Source organism: Vipera ursinii (genome assembly GCF_947247035.1).
Source record: "Vipera ursinii genome assembly, chromosome: 3".
NCBI classification, from domain to species: Eukaryota; Metazoa; Chordata; class Lepidosauria; order Squamata; family Viperidae; genus Vipera; species Vipera ursinii.
The window spans coordinates 176,755,065-176,771,814 of NC_139516.1; positions in this window are offsets into that span (position 1 = coordinate 176,755,065).

The following is a 16,750-nucleotide window of genomic DNA, read 5'->3' on the forward strand; positions in this document are numbered from 1 at the left end:
TTGGAAGTGACCTTTGAGGTCATCTACTCCAACCCCCTGCTCAGGCAAGAAACCCTATACCATTTTGGACAAATGACTCTCCAGTCTCTTCTTAAAAACTTCCAGTGTTGGAGCATTCACCACTTCTGGAGGGAAGTTGTTCCACTGGTTAATTGTTCTAACTGTCAGGAAGTTTCTCCTTAGTTCTAGGTTGCTTCTCTCCTTGATTAGTTTCCATCCATTGCTTCTTGTCCTGCCTTTGGGTGCTTTGGAGAATAGCTTGAGTCCCTCCTCTTTGTGGCAGCCCCTGAGATATTGGAACACTGCTATCATGTCCCCCTTCGTCCTTCTCTTCATTAAACTAGACATACCCAATTCCAGCAGCCGTTCCTTATATGTTTTAGTCTCCAGTCCCCTAATCATTTTTGTTGCTCTTCTCGTACTCTTTCTAGAGTCTCGACATCTTTTTTACATCGTGGTGATTAAAACTGGATGCAGTATTCCAAGTGTGGCCTTACCAAGGCATTGTAAAGTGGTATTAATACTTCACGTGATCTTGATTCCATTCCTCTTTTAATGCAGCCTAGCACTGTGTTGGCTTTTTTGGCAGCTGCAGCACACTGCTGGCTCATATTTAAGTGATTGTCCACTAGGACTCTGAGATCCTTGTCACAGTTACTACTATTGAGCAAGGTACCCCCTATACTATACCTGTACATTTGTTTTTTCTTGCCTAAATATAGAACCTTACTTTTTTCACCATTGAATTTCATTTTGTTAGATAGCGCCCAGTGTTCAAGTCAGTCCAGATCCTCCTGTATCTTAAGCCTGTCTTCTGGAGTGTTGGCTATTCCTGCCAGCTTGGTGTTGTTGCAAATTTGATGAGTTCCCCATTTATTCCTTTGTCCAAATCATTGATGAAGATGTTGAAGAGCACTGGGCCCAGAACAGAGTCCTGGGGCACCCCACTACATACTTCCCTCTATGTAGATGCAGTTCCACTGAGGACCACACGCTGAGTATGGCCGGTCAGCCAGCTATGAATCCATCTGGTGGTGATTCTGTCTAACTCACATTTTTCTATCTTATCAAGTAGAAGGTTGTGATCTACTTTATCAAATGCCTTACTGAAGTCCAAGTAAATTATATCCACAGCATTCCTCTGATCCACTAATTTTGTCACTTGGTCAAAGAATGCAATAAAATTTGTCCGGCATGATCTGTTTTTGACAAACCCATGTTGGCTTTTAGTAATGACTTTGTTTGCCTCTAGGTCCTCGCTGATTTGTTGTTTGATTATCTTTTCCTGAATCTTCCCAGGTATTGAGGTCAGGCTGATAGGTCTATAATTTCCTGGATCCATTTTTTTTCCTTTTTTGAAGATGGGAATTACATCAGCTCTTTTCCAATCCTCTGGTAGTTCTCCAGTGCTCCAGTATCTTTGAAAAATAGAGTTCAGTGGTTCTGAGATCACATCTGCCAGTTCCTTGAAAACCTTGGGGTGTAATCCATATGGTCTTGGTGATTTGAACTCATCTAGACTGGACAGGTGCTCACTTACCATTTTCTTGCCTATCTTGACTTGTGTTTCTATTCTGTTTTTTATGGCACTACTTTTGATAGGTTGTCTGTTTTTCCCTTTGTGTAAAATGGGAAGCTGCAAATGTTGTATGGTGATTGCCAAGTGCTCGAATCATCAGTATGTGATTGCAGGAGTGCTACCAAAATTGTGAGGACTGGACATACATCACATTTTCCCGCATCGTTGTAACTTTAAACAATCATTGAATGAAGGGTTGTTGAGAAAGGACTGCCTATATGTGCCTTTCCAGCATGTGTCTTAAGAACTTGAGCTTCTACTGATAACTGTCTGATACTCGTAGCTTCACTTCTAGCTGAAATTAGTTTTTTTTCTAACACATTTTATGATCAACAGTTTGGCACCTGAATCTTTTAATAAATCCTGTCTCAGTTGCAGTTAGGAAATTTATTCTGTGCCTTGATAATTGTACTAGGTGTTAAAGGCTGAGAGATTTATCTCAATGTAATTGGTAATATGTGGCATATTTTTAGCTTAGATTTGCTCATTTAAAGTTCATATTAAGTCTCTAAATAATCAGGTTCCTTATACCAAGTGATCAAAAAGTTTAGGGTTACTAGAATGAAAAACCTGGAACTGTGAAAATCGCTCTGTAATGCCACAATATTCAAAAATTAAATTTCTGCAGTAACGAATTACGATATAATGAGGTCACATTAGAGAAATAAGAGGCCCAGATGCCTCAGTGATTTAATCTATCTTTCCTTGTAAGCCTGCACCTAATTTTAATGAGTATTTTGATAGATAACATATTTAGTTCAAAATACATCTTTGAAGATGGTAGTGAGTGTATTACATTTTAAAGATGCTGTGATAGAAATTCATTTCATTAACTAGCTGATAAGGAAAAACGACTCCACAAATGCATTGGTATCTGACATACTATTATGACCCACCTGCTTCAGTAAAATAAACTGACAGTAATGTATCTTTATTGGGCTGCTTCCCTGATGCTGCAGAGGCTCATTTTCCAGGGCTAATGAAAAACCAAGTGACATTAATGAAACTGGTATCTATAGTACGAATCTTAACTTCTGAGAAGGATTTGGACAACACCAAAAACAAAATGTTTCAAGTAGGGTCTCTAAAAAACATCCATTTGTGGAAAAGCAGATAAAAGGAAAGTTAAACTGAACACTGTTTTCTGTAACAAATGAAACAAGTATATGTGGCCTTTAAACAAATGGGATGAAACAAAAACCTACATCTTCATCTTTGCATTTCAAAAGAAATAGGCTATCATTTGATCCAAAATTCCAACTCAGTTTCAGAATCTGTTTTCAGTGAAAAGAGCTTATCAAGCCAAGAAAAGAATGTGTTCCCCTGTCAGAAGATGAACTGTGCCAAAACCTACTTAATGAGCATCTAGTTTGCCATGCTAGAGTACTCTGTAATTTGATAGATACAGTATAGTCTTCCACACAGTAAACATGCTTTCCCATGCCCATCTAATGCTGCTACTCCTTTTAGAATCTTGTTTCTTATATATATTTTGTTGTGTTTTTATATCTTCTAGATTTTGATATTTTTAGGCTCTGACGTATCTTCTATGCTTTTTAATTAATAGCACCTCACCCTTCTTATGCTGGTCTATGATTATAACAAATGTTTGATTTAATCTGAATATCCTTCTCTGCATAGAAAAAGAATTTACGCTATGTCAATTCAATTAAACTCCAGTCAATATATTATTATCACTACTATAAAATAATATATCTTATGGCTCCAGAATTTGGAAAGGCTAGGTCTTTAGGACTTTCTGGAAGGCCATAAGAACGAAATTCTCCTAGCCTTGGAGGGTGCCCCTATGCAGAATGCCTGCTTTTGTACCACATCCCATCAAACCTTCTGATAGCTGAGGAGCCTAAGGAAGTGTCCAAAAAGGGTGGACAGAATTTTTCTGGTAAAGGGTAAGTTTCTTAGATTTCCAGGGTCAGACATTAAGGGCTTTAAATGTAGCATCCAACAACTTGAATGATAAATATACCTGTAACTTTTACAGTAGACTAATTAGACTGACAATAAGCATGTGGTACACTAGATTTGGGATCACCTGAAGTTTCTGGATGGTTCTTAGCAGGGCTTTTTTTGTCATATAATGCTCAGAACGGAGTTCCGGCACCTTTTTTGGATGGAACCTTGTAGGGTAGGCAAGGCGGGTTGTATAGCATGTTTGAGTTCCGGCACCTTTTTCTTTTACAAAAAAAGCACTGATTCTTAGGGGCAGCCCCATGTACAGCAAACTTCAGCAACATAATAAGAGTTGACAGGAGTTTGAGATACTGTCCTCAGTAGATCCTATTCCAAGTAAGAACACAACTAGTATTATCAATTTTGAATGTTGGGTTCATTCCAGTTTTAAAGGTAAAGTTAAACATAAAATAATCTAACATATACCTGTATCAAATCAAACTAAAGTAACATAGGTTTGAAATAACATAATCACACATTTGAAGCCTCAGAAAATGTTAAAATGTGTAATGATTTTTCTATGAGATTATCTTTAATTATTTGGGATTTTGCTTTGCCATCTTTTCCTACTGAGTTTTTATTGTTCTTTCTGGCTGCTGTTTCAAATGCTGAACATTAGGATACAACATAGCCCTCACCAACCTCTAGCTCTTCAATTATGATTATGTCTCATAATTCCTAGCAGGTACGGTTAATAATTGCATTATAGTCCCCTGCATTCAGAGTTTATCAGGTTGAAAAAAGATGTAATATCACCAATATTTGAGAAATATCCCAGCATGCCATATGACTTGATTAGCCATTAATGGAGTTGTTAGCTACAGTATAATTATGAAAAGAATTTTATACCATTTTATGACCTTTCTTGCCATAGTTGTTAAGTGAATCACTGCACTTGTTAATCACACAGTTATTAATCTGCTTTCCCCATTGACTTTGCTTATCAGAAGGTTGCCAAAGATAATCACATGACCTTGGGACACTGCAACCATCAGTTGCCAAGTATCTGGATTTTTATCATATAACCTTGGGGATGCTGCAACAGTTATAAGTGTGAAAAATGGTCATAAGTCACTTTCTCAGTGCCGTTGTAACTTTGAATGGCCACTAAATCAACTGTTGTAAGTTGAGGACTACCTGTGTTGCATACTTTATTCAACTACTGAGAGATTTAACCCTTTAAGAGTTTAAATTGGCTCTTCTACTCAAACATCAGCATATAATTGAAGACAGAATCTTAAAGTGAGCCTTTCGGAATATATGGAACTGGATGAAACAGTGGGACTAGGATAGATCCCAACAATCAAAAAGCATTCTACTATAGTGACTTAATCTTCCATGCTTATTTATAGAATGCCAATGGACTCATTTGTTTCTCATTCAAAACCCTTGGCAGAAAAGCCAAAAATGATTTTGTACTTGAACTTATGTAATTATAATTAGGGTTTTTTTTCCTTTCCCCAAACTGAAAAGAAAACACAGTAGATGTCTAATTCTGACTCTAGCCTTGTTATGCATGAAATAACTAAATCAGGACAAAAGCCAACAAACATCTAACTTGCTCTTGAAAGCATGTGATAAATGTCACTTTGCCCAGTTTTTTATTTCCTGGAAGAAATAGTTTTAGGAAAATAAAATAATCCCACTAGATCAAAGGGCTATCCAGTTACATTTCCTGACTTATACAGGCCAAATATCTATAGAAATGCATATGAAAGCCATAAGACAACTTCTGATCTCATTTATATAAAATGATGGTTTGGGCCAAGGATGTTTTGTGAGCCCAGCTATGTATACTGTAAGCCATGAGCTCTCTGCACCTACAAACCTTTTGATCCTTAGGGACAATAGATGTAAAGATAGCAGAGGAGCCCTGCTTGTCTAAAAAACTTGGTATGCCTCCATATAACATGCTTCCTGTTTAACTAAGAAAAATTCCCAGAACTTTCATGATTTCCTTCCACTCTCAATTCAGTCTTCTTCCTCTTGTGATCCTGACCTATGAGGTTTGGTAATTTACCTAACTCACTAAGAGGAAAGCACTCTATGAATGTGAAGGGCATAGGAAATGGCCTTGAGGGGAAGTGTCACTGCCAAGTTAATGGTCAACTGGCCCTTAACTATAAATAGAATTTCTTGTAGCCATGTTATTTCCTAAACAATGCTTGTCTTTATTTTTTATGCAAATATCAGCCTTAAGAGTATTATTTATGCTCCTAATATTAGTGCTTTTCTTTCCAGACATTTTTCTACTTCATAAAGTTATTGGATATCCCACATTTATGATTTAATATGATGCACATGCCCACCCAAATATATTTCATTCAATAAATATGTATTTCGATTGTTTCTTAACAAATCACACTAAGAAATTGGCTGCAACTGTTTTTGAGGCTAAAATTGTATTCACCATGATAATCAATTACTCTGAACCTAAAGCAAGAAGGTGAAACAGGATGGTGGAAAAGTTAGACGAATTTTTTAGTGGCTGAAATTGAAACTACTCATGTTATCCATGATCATGTTTATGACTTTTAACAAAAAATATAAACATTTGTAGACACTGTATATCAAATTCTATAGAAGCATAAGGATGCTAATCTTTCCTACTGAAAAATAAACTGAAAAAATATTTATTTATTTATTTATTAGATTTCTATACCGCCCTATTCCCAAAAGACTCAGGGCGGTTTACAGGGCAAAGTTAAAAACAGTTAAAACAGTATTTATTTATTTATTTATTTATTTATTTATTTATTTATTTATTTATTTATTTATTTTAATTCTATTTATATCCCGCCCTTCTCCGAAGACTCAGGGCGGCTTACAAACTTAGCAGTAGCCTTCATTCTATGTATAAGCCTGCTTATTAGGGCTTTCACACCTCCCCCAAGCGGCATTATTACAAAGTCAGCTTAATTGCCCCCAACAATTTGGGTCCTCATTTTACCTACCTCGGAAGGATGGAAGGCTGAGTCAACCTTGAGCCTGGTGGGATGCGAACCTGCACTAATTGCAGGCAGCTGGTGTTACTTAAGGAGGCATTAGTCCACTGCTCCACCAAGGCTCTTTACAAAAGTTAGAACACAGTTAAAATTAAAATAGAATTAAATAACGTTAGCCCAAATTTAAAATGTAATTTAAAATTTAAAAATTTAAAACCCCTCAGTCCAGGCCAGCTAAATCAAACAACCAGGTTTTTAGGTCCTGGCGAAACGAACGAAGGTCGTGGGCGGTCCGGAGTTCCACAGGCAGGTCGTTCCACAGGGCAGGCGCGCCCACAGAGAATGCCCTCCCCCTAGGTTATCCCCTAGGGATAACCCGCTGGCACTCACTGACCGGTGGCACCCTAAGGAGGCCCTCCCTGTGGACCCATGCCATTTAGGGCTTTATAGGTCATCACCAGCACCTTGAATCTGACCCGGTGGGCAACCGGAAGCCAATGCAGCTCGTGGAGGAGAGGTGTTACATGGGAGTGTCGGGAAACTCTCATCACAACTCACGCGGCTGCATTCTGCACCAGCTGAAGCCTCCAAGTGGTCCTCAAGGGCAGCCCCATGTAGAGAGCATTGCAGTAGTCTAACCGTCTATAATGCTTTGAACTGAAGCTGACTGTATAGTTAACTTGTATACATTTCCAGTCAATGTGTGGGAGAAATCTGAAGAATGCTCCTGGTGTGATTTCATTTTGCTTTACCAACTGAGCCAAAATGTTAATGTCTGACTGTTATGTACTGGGCTTTTGGTACCACACCACGTGGGTTGCTGGAGACCTAATGGCTCTCCAGCAACCCAGACAGGACGTCTCCAGTCCTGCAATTGGTCAACCTCGGGCGGCAAGCATGGGTTTAATCTGATTGGTTGCTACTATAGGGTTTGGCTATATATTGCGGCGGGGAGCGCCCCAAGTCCAGTACAGTTCCAGCTTGAATAAAAGAATGAGTTTCTCTGTACTCAGCTGTGTGTCTTCATTCCTGCTCACCAGAGCCCATGACTTAACACTGACCATTATGGATCTAATCAAATAAAGCTGCATTTAAAACTGGGCCTTGGCACCTGTCCAGTGGTATTGCTGTGATATTCTCTTGAATTAAGATTGTGAAGAACAAAAATAAGTCCATGGACCTAAATTTAAAAGAGGTAAAGATCCATCGGATTTTAAGAACAATGTGGCATAATATTGTTTTGTATTTTCCTGTATGTAGAAGATAGCAAGTTGTGTAAACCTTGGTCTAGTAGTAATCATTGCAGATAGTAATTTGGCTTCCCTATTTTATTATGTTGCATATTACAAATCTAATTTACATTGTGCCTATCTGCCATAATGTGTCTGAGACTTCCATTCATATGATAATGCTTGAAGATCAGGTTGCCAGATGAATTGGCTTGTGCTTGCTGTTTGTGTATGACTGTTTGCTTGATGAAATAGTATGCACTTGTTTATGGCTGGAAAACTATGTTATCTAACTCACTGTTTGCAAAGTATGTTGTAAGACCAACACTTGCCAATCTGGTGCTTCCAGATGTGTTGGACTGCAATGCCCATTGCCAGCTCACACAGATATATTGTTGTGATGCTCTTTTAACTCTTCTATTCAACAAAGCTAAACGTTGGGAAGGCTTTCTAATATTAATAGTGTGGAATACGTCTCTACATTGGGGTGCTAAACAGTTCTTTTCTAATACTTTAGTTACAGAATCATTTATCTTAAAATCTGAGGGAGGTCCAGCTCTGGAGAGTGACATGTCCCATGTGTGCACACAAGTGTAAATGTTCAATTTTAAATGGATAAAGGAGAAAATAATTTTTACAAAAATGAATATTTTTCTTTAACAAAAGTGCCTTTGAAAATAGTAAAATTAACTAGATAAACAGATTGCATCTTTGTAGAAATGTTGATTATTAAAGGAAGTAGACAATTGGTGGATTTTACAAAGTAAGAAGATAAGAGTAATATAGTGAATATAGCAATGGAGAGCTATTGGGACTAAAGTGTTAAAGACAGAGAAAAGCAAAATGTGAAAAAAGGAAGTTACCTTTTACTTTCACCCTGATATTAGAATACCGCACAAAAGAAAAGGATGTTGTTTTCTGACAAATTCAAACAGAAAAAGATTCCATTTAGATGGTATAAGATGAAAGGAGTGATTTCTACTTTTGAACAGCAGATTCAGACTGAACTCTGTGCAGAAATAAAAAAAATCTTTCTGTGAAAAGTTAAAGAAAAATTGGAGGAAATGCAAATGAAAATGAGAAGGATAGATGTGAGTAAACTAATGCTACAACAGAAACCACAGGACAATGAATACTGATTACTATATATACTGATTGTTCTAAAATCTTGGTGTAACTATGGATTATAATGTTTAACTTGGAATATAAGTAGAGCAAATGCTCTTCAAAAGGGGGAAAAAGGTAAAACAAGATGTGATTTGCTTACAAGGAATACATATTAGGAAAAAGGATATAAAATATTTGAATCCCAAAAATGTAGGTGAAGAATTAATTTCAGCAGGAATGAAAAAAATGGAGTTTTTTATATATAAATTCTCATCTATATCCAAAACTTATATTGACTGATGATTGTGGAAGATATGTTGGGGTGGAAATTAACTTAAAAGGGGCTAAGACTTTGATACTAGGAATTTATGCCCCAAATGAAGGCAAAACAGATTTCATAAAGACATATAGATAAACTTTTGGATTTTCATATGAAAATAGGTATTCCCTTGGGAAAATGGAATTTTAAAAATACACAAGGCAAACTACTAAAGTTTTTATTTGACTTAATGGACAAACTGGAGCTTATTGATGTATGGAGATATAAAAATGGTGACTTAAAAGAATATACTTATTTTTCTGAAAGACATAAATATTTTTCAAGAATATATATGATTTTGATCTCTAAGACTTTGGTTACTCATGTTTATAAAATGAAATATTACCAAAAATCTTTTCAGAATACAATTCAGAGGTTTCCTCTGATCTTAATTAGTTGATTAGTACCTTCTAGCCAGCTTGTGCTGCCATCTGTAATTGACAAGACTTTAATCAGTTACATGCTGAAGGCTTTCATCTTTCATTGTAATTTTTGTTAAAGTTGACATCCTCTCCCCATTTGTACTTTTTTTTTAATTATCAGTGTCCTCCTTTGCCTGTTATATCTGATAAAACAAATTTAGGGCTAATTCAGCAGTTAGAAAAATGATGTTATTGCAACAAACCAAAGACTGCAATCCTCACTGATTTGGGGCTAATCTGAAAAAATCAAAATTAGTTCATGTCTCTCTTTATCTTCTGAGGACATGAAAATGTATTGAGAAATACAGTACACTTCTTTTGTACCAAATTAAAATTTGGTCATCATTATGCATAAGTGAAATATTATTTCTGCTGTTAGGTTTTGTATTGTGAGATAACAGTTGTATTCTGGTAATTTTACAAAGTTGTTCAGTTTTAAATATCCAGTTCCTTCTTACTTCTCCCAAACAAAAAAAAATTAAAGAGAGCATTGTGGGAATTTAAAGATGAATAGTATTTAACATTATGGACTATGATCCATTTTATCATATCCCTGCAGTATCTTGTGTTTCAATGAATATGTGCCTATAATAAGGATAATTGCAAGGTCTTTATCATCATCCATATTTTCTGTTTTGTATTTCTCTCTGGTTCTCTAGTTACTATTATTTCTAGTTTTTCTTCTGATGATTTGTATTTGTGTGCACAAGCATTAAGACAATTAAGACAATAAGACTATTTCATGCTGATGACATACAGGCTGCAGGTTTTTTTGAATCTTACATTGATTTTTGACTTGTACATCATACATTGAACCACCAAATGTATACAAGATCAGGGCAAAGACATTGGTGAACTGGTACAAAAAAATAAATTTGATTTAATTTAATTTATATACTAAACGTAGGTAACATCATTATTTCCCATGTATTTAATAATTTTCTCCTTTTGTAATATTAAAAAGACAATAACATTTTTACACTGATCATGACTCTAGTAGTCTATATAGATGTCTGAAAGTTTACTGATAACATATAAATGTGGTTTTCCCATTGTCCTTTTATGGGTTTGTTGTTTATTTTCCAGTTTAGACCTTGGACTTTCTGATAATCTCCACTGAATTTCTAATACACTTGAGCTTGTTTAATTTGTTAACGTTAGCCACAATTGGGTATTTACTACAATGCAATTGCAGCCCCAAATCATATATAATTCCCAAATATTGGATGTAGCTCACATAGCCCTAACGGTAACAACAACAACAAAAACAGCACCACATTATTTTTAAATTAGTAAAATGGGGGGAGAGGGATGGGCTATACCCAAATCTTTGGGGATCCACATATGTTGTTATTCTATTCTAAGACTCCATTGAAATTTCTGCCACAAAGAACATGCTATTATTGTAGTATGCCAACTTTTTTTTAAATTTCAACAGATTAAGTAATTGTCTTGTTGGAAGATGTTGCAAATCAGAACTCTTTCCTCTTCCACTGCAACATACACTTTTTTTTCTTCTCCACCCCCACACAACAAGGAGTGACATCTGTAATTGTCCCTGATTGCCCATTATTTAATATTCTTTGATAGTGGTCAAGCTGGGCAGAAGCTCAAAGAAGAGGTTTTAAGTAGCAGTACAGAATGGCCTACATTTAATTAACAGGTGCCAGAGAAGCTGTATAACTTTAAAGCTCTTTGGGGTGACTTACCTGCTAAAAGATATATAAACCATGTGGAGTATATCCCAGGGGATTTGTTAAGCATTTCCTGAATTGTAACGATGTGGTTATTTCCTGCCCTTATAATGGCTGTTGTCCCAGAGCACCTTAGCATCCCAGCTACTAATGCTTGTGTTCCCTGAAAGCTACTAAAGTACCAGCAGTTGCTGTAAGTGGCAAGAGTGCCATGTAGCCTATCCAGCACAATCTAATGGAGATTAAGAGCCATTAAGAGCTCTTTGCTGCAATACAATTGCTATTGATCAGGCTAACTCAGTAGTTCTAGCCAATGATCTGTTTACAAATGTTGTCCCTTTCCTGAATTTTACTGGCAGAAGAAAACCTATAAATGCCCACTAAGCCACTTGGACCTTCTGTTTCTTTTTCAGCCATGCTTAACATCTTGTGTTCCTGCTGTTTGTGACCATTAATAATTGTTCTTACCCAAGATTTCCAACAGTGCAAAAATATTTCACTTTACATATGCAATCAGACATGTGTGTGTGTGTGCATGTGATATGACATTGGGCTACATTATGCAACTCAACTTTCAGTGAGAAGCTCAGGCCCTAGAGAAACTCAGTAGCCATTGGGCATAACAATAATTTCAGGGATGCCACTAATGCACTACAACTTCTGTGGAGCAGGAATATAAAAATATAAAACTAACACTGCTGTTTTAGACCAATCTTCTGTGACAAACGCCTGCATCTGAGAATTCACCACCTAGTCACAGGGTGATAGTTCTACTGTATTTAAAATCAGGTTTATACAAAATGAATGTGTTTATATTGGCAAATATTTGAAGAATTGAACAAAAGGGGTTCTGACAGAATAGTCTTTCTTCATTGAAACTTGGGCTTTATACATCTGGGATAGTAAAAGAAAAATTATCTCAGTTTTTATTTATTTTATTTATTTATTTTATTAAATTTATATACCGCCCTTCTCCCGAAGGACTCAGGGCAGTTTTTAGCAAGACCTCCCATTACTAGTGTTTTTTTCCATTAGTACTACTTAAAATAAAAAGAAAGACATTCTTTATTTTGCCTTGGATTTAATGAAAGCATGAGAACACTGGAAAGCTGCAGGTAATTTCTCAGATATTCCCTTCTCAGTTTATATCATTTCTAAAATAAGCTATTCTTCATGAACAGGAACTATACCACGTAAATAAAAAATAGAATACATAAAAATGCAGAAAGATTTCTCTATTCAACATCAGTTTCCATAGAAATGAGTCTTGCTTTGGATGTTACACCACAAAGGTGTAAACTATAAAAAGGCCTATGATCAGAACCAGCAACACCTCAGAAAGGTAAATATATTGTCCAGAAACACCAGAGTCAGAGATCAAGAAGGAGGATTATTTTTGGCTACTTATTTATTACTCACAATAGGAGCAAATTAATAAAGAAACTATTCTGTTCATTGGCATTTTATTCAAAATTTGACAAAAATGCCTGGAGATATTATTATAGAACAACCCCTGGCACACACATGCAAATGTGCACAAGCTCACACACATACCCATCTTCTTTTAAGATGTTTAAAATTTAATCTATAATGCAGAAAGAAGATTCTAGACTTGTTCCACAGACAGCTCCATGGATCATCAGTTCCATGAATCATCTTCCAGAATTTTCTGGTAGCTAGCTGGGCCTACCAACTTGGATATTCTGATTCTGCTACCTATATAGTCAAAAGTCACAATTTAAGATTTACCACAAGAATTTGAAGGGACAGTATGCTGACTTCCCTGGCAGTTTCTATGCCCTTTTCAGAGTGAATTGTGCTGGGTAAGCCTAAAGCCAAGGATCACCAACACAGGAGGATCCCAATAATGGATACAGTCCTTTGCTGGGGTCTATTCAAAATTGCCCTTGCTTCTCACTATTCCTTAGCAGTCAACAAATTGCAGCCAACAGCTTCCTTTCCAGGCTATACCTCTTCATGATTAATTCATAGTAGCAATGTGTGCCTGAAATATTTACTTTCAACTCCAATAACATGACAAGGAAATTCTTGTACCTTTTAGAGTTACCTTAGATTTTTCTCATCTCCCAGACTGATACTCTCCCCATGTGTTGGATGATGATGAAGATGAGGATTTCATGCTTTCTTTCTCTGGAAGGCTCTCTCTTGTGTCATAATGTAACATCCCTTTTCATGTATTGCATCTTTTTACTGCTCTTCAGAACAGTAGTAATAGATGAGAACAGGGAATGATAGGTGTAAATGAAAACACCTCTGGAAAGCACCAGTTTAGGAAAGATGCATTAACCATTGTCCAGTATCTTGAGCTGCTCTTATGTGTTTGTTGGTTTGCAAAGATTTGTAAATGCCCCTCAGCATCTAGCAGATCCATTCATAATTCATCAGGAGCCTCACTAACTATAATTTAAAATGATTTGTGATGGTGATGGAAGAAAATGAGGGTCACTTGCCATGTTATACAGTACAAAGGACAGTGCTTTTTTTGTAAAAGAAAAAGGAGCCGGAACTCACACATGTCATACAGCCCGCCTTGCCTACCCTATAAGGTTCCATCCAAAAAAGGTGCCGGAACTCCATTCTGAGCATTCTATAAGAAAAAAAGCCCTGACAAAGGATAAAAATGAGCCAATTTTTTTAATAAAAATATACATAGTTATTTTTTGTTTATAGATTTAACAATTCTTTTTCAATGGATAAATATTTCCACTGTGTCTCTTTTCCTCAGATAGTTCTGCAACACGCCTTTTCAAATTATGTACTGAAAACATCCAAGCTATTTAAAAATATTTTTATTAGGTGGTAGCCATATAGTCCTAGACAGAATGAGCCTAAGATATTTTGCTGCCTGAGGGAAAGAAAATGATACCATTTGCCCTAGTTCAACTGAATGGGTATCGCATAGCAGAAATTTCATAATTTTCTGTCCTGTATGCATAACAAAATACTTAACAATAGACACCATTTCCTATAATCAAAGATGACTGAGGAAATTGCCTTGATCTGCCTCATGTAGGACTGGCTCTGTTTCCCTGATTGGATTCCTTCTCCTGAGCAGGAACTCTGGACATGGGAGTTACTCAGAACTGGGCAGCATATGAATTTAAATAATAATAATAATCCCCCTACCAGGCACTACCTTGATATGATTGTGGGATTTCTATGTTCTAAGGAAAATGACAGCTATGTCAGAAGTTCAACCCTACTGGGCAGATCTCATCAGAGGAGCCAGATGAAGAGTGTTTCTCCCATAAACAATATAGTGGGATGTAATTTACAGATATTCATACTGGTTCATCATCACCCAGGTCAAAAAGGACTGTTGGAGTTCCTGGTGACAAATGGACTACAGGACTCAGGACTGTTGGCTAAGCCACCAGAGCCAGCAGCTGCAGGACTACTTTAAGAAAAGTTATTTATCTGTTGCAAATAACAAAGATTGAAAGCAATGAAATAATGATATGTTATTATAAAACATGAAGAAGAAGAAGAGGATATCTGAAAAGAATGCCCCAGTTTTGGAAAGAACAACCAGAATCAGAAATATCAGAACCAAGGCTAGCAGATCAATGTCAATTCAAAAGAAATAAAGTATACAGAAGCAGAACTGGAAGAACTGCAAAGGTTTTCCGAGGGCAAAGAAATTGAAGCCTTGCCTGAAGTAGTTCAGTGTGTAGAGGCAAACCAGGGTCAGTTGGCAGTAGAGGAAGCCAGCATAGTTATTGAATTGTTTTCATTTCCAAACCAGGGACCTTCTCCTCTGCCTTCTCAGAAAGAACAAAGCTGTATAACTAAAGGAAGAATACAAACTAACACAAAGAATAGCAGAGCATCTATAAAAGTACAAAAACAACAAAACAAGGTTGCCTTCATTGAAGCTTGTTCCAAAGAAACAGCTAGCACAACTTTTAAAAAATGCTAGTACTGTAATATAAAATATAAGCAGCAGCTCACTGCAAGAAACAAACTAATTAATGTTCCAAGTAATGTTTTACTTGAAACAGCTTTCATCCTCAGTGATATCTGTAACATCATCAAACATCCACCTCTTAGGAAGGACTTCATATGTGGATAAAAATGCCAAACCCAGTCTAAACATTTGGCTGACTGTGCAACCAACAATAATAATGGTGATAGTAAGGACTCTTATTTTGGAGTGCCAGATTTTATCAGGTAGAGCCACTTCTAGAGACTAAGGCATGGTATTCCTTAGGTTGAAATTCTAACATTTGTTAGAGAGTGAATAGTGCACTTTAGTGATTAGCTGGTGACAAGCCAATCATTGGGAAAATGATTGAGAAGTTTTGAACTTAACTCCCATTATGCCCAGACAATACAGAGTATGGCAAGTTAATGTAAGTATGATCATCCCAAATATCTGCAGAGACCAGACTATTTCCCCCTAAATAGGAGCCAGAGGGCCTGAGCTCTTGTGATTTTTAATCACTCTGTAAAGCTCAGGCAAGGCTTTGTTCTGTGTAATTTACAGATCTCACATATATGGGATTTAAGAACAAGAACAACAAAAGGAGAACTCTACTTTTCTAGTTCCCCTATTATTCTGCACTGGGCTTGTCAGAATACTTTCCCTTGGAATTAAGATTGCTCTTTACCTTTTCCATATACAGTAACTACTCTATGCTCAAAATAAAAGCTGCTGAAATTCACATAAACTTTCTTTCAGAATCCAAAATATGTGAAATGGTTCTTAAATTTAAGGTAGTTTACATGGCCATATTTCCATTTTAATAGCAAAATATTTCATGTACCTACTAAATGAAAATATTTCAACGTGTATTAAATAGAAACTGTTGGAAACAAGGAACACAGAATGCTGAGCTCAACAAATGCTGAAATCACTCACCTAAGTTCGAGAATGCCAACTTTGCCCTTTTGAGTCATTAGATGAAATATGGAAATAAGCCAACCAGAAAGTAATTTCTCAGTGAAAGTTGATGCTCAACCTTCCAAACCCTTAGTGTTGTCCCTCCAAAATATATAAACATATACAGTAGGTGACAATTTGGAAGAATTCCCATTATCCACAAGTTAGGTACTTAAGGCAAGAAGTGAAAATCCACCTATCACATCTAGCAACATTTCAGATTTTGATCCCTCTAGAAAAAGAAAACACAAGTTCTTGATTTGTGAAAATCCCACTTACTATGTTGGTCTGCTGTACATTTTATTTTGCTTTTAATAGAGAAGCACAGGATTAATGAGTAAGGAATTTGTACAAACTATAGAGATTCTAAGAACTAATGATAAACAGTGGAGAGAAATATACACACATAGACTTGTGTGATAAATTCATGTGTGCACATGCACACGCACACACATACACACACTGTGACACTGATCTGACTGGAGTGTCAACAGCATTGTAATGCAAAATGCTTTACTGCTTTATTTAAGAGATATTACACCAGGAAGGCTTAATTAAAGGCATCCTGAGAACCTTCACAT